Source organism: Sceloporus undulatus, chromosome 6 (assembly GCF_019175285.1).
Source record: "Sceloporus undulatus isolate JIND9_A2432 ecotype Alabama chromosome 6, SceUnd_v1.1, whole genome shotgun sequence".
Taxonomy (NCBI): domain Eukaryota; kingdom Metazoa; phylum Chordata; class Lepidosauria; order Squamata; family Phrynosomatidae; genus Sceloporus; species Sceloporus undulatus.
The window spans coordinates 147,576,580-147,577,531 of record NC_056527.1 but is presented as its reverse complement, the minus strand read 5'-3'; the positions used below and the strand labels follow the sequence as shown (position 1 = coordinate 147,577,531).

General features: G+C 47.1%; 2 protein-coding genes across 3 annotated transcripts in view; one reads left to right on the top strand and one right to left on the bottom strand.

The window, feature by feature from the left end:
* MINDY2 (MINDY lysine 48 deubiquitinase 2) overlaps positions 1–952 on the bottom strand; it is a 689,230-nt gene that overhangs the window by 500,327 nt on the left and 187,951 nt on the right. The window lies entirely within an intron of this gene.
* Positions 1–952, top strand: part of MYO1E (myosin IE) — a 568,767-nt gene that overhangs the window by 484,763 nt on the left and 83,052 nt on the right. The gene's annotated exons all lie outside the window — the stretch shown is intronic.

Sequence of the window (952 nt, the reverse complement as noted above, 5' to 3'; positions counted from 1 at the left end):
TTAAAATCAGGGACTAAAGACCAGAGTGGATTCACACCACCCCATTAACAAGGAACCTGCCACTGACACCACTCCAGAAGCCACAGACCTGGTCACAATCCTTGGTGGCCTCTTCCCTTGAGATCTCCCCAGACCACGGCAACTTGCAGGTTGTGTCTGGGCCACGTTTGATTGCCCAGAGCACTGCAGGGAGAGCCAGAAGGCTCTGGGAAATAGGGCATCCACCAGTTCCTCCCATGCCATTCCTAAAGACAGAGAGGTCTCAGACTGGCAACAGCTGTTCCAAAGAGAAGCTGTGGAAGATGTATGTGTCATTTCCTAGGGAAATAAGGAAAGGAAACCCAGGACACAGGAGTGCTTGTTTTCTGTAAACCGATTTGGTCCCCCTGCAGTTGATGGGAAGGAAGTACTGTAACACATAAATGTTAAATAATTTTTGTATTTCAATCATGGACAAGAGCCAATGGTGAACGTTAATGCCCACTGAAAAGAGAGGGAGCCCCAGAAGACTGTTCCCTCAAAACTTGGGGAAGTTTACTGCTGAGACTACAGTTCTCAGAACCAGCACCTGTTAATGGGCTGGGATATACTAGGAGCTGAAGTCCTTAAAAGAGCAACTTTGTCAGGCTTTGCCCAAATTTCTCACTTTTCACATCTATAGTATTAATCTGGGTGGCAACAGTGCAGCCTTCCAAATGCTGTCAGACTGTAACTCCCAGTATTCTTCACAATTGGCTGTGTTGGCCTGGAAGATGGGCACTGAAGTCAGTCTTTGAAGGTCTGGTTGATTCCCAAACTCAGAAGAAGTTGGGGGGCAGGGTGTCTTTGCAAAAGAGCCCAAGATTTTTGTAACCTGAGCACAAAGCCCACACAGCCCATTGCAGAGAACAATGACCCTTGCTCTTAAGTGACTTTTCATAAATTTGGAGTGACCACCTTTTCCATGCTTCAG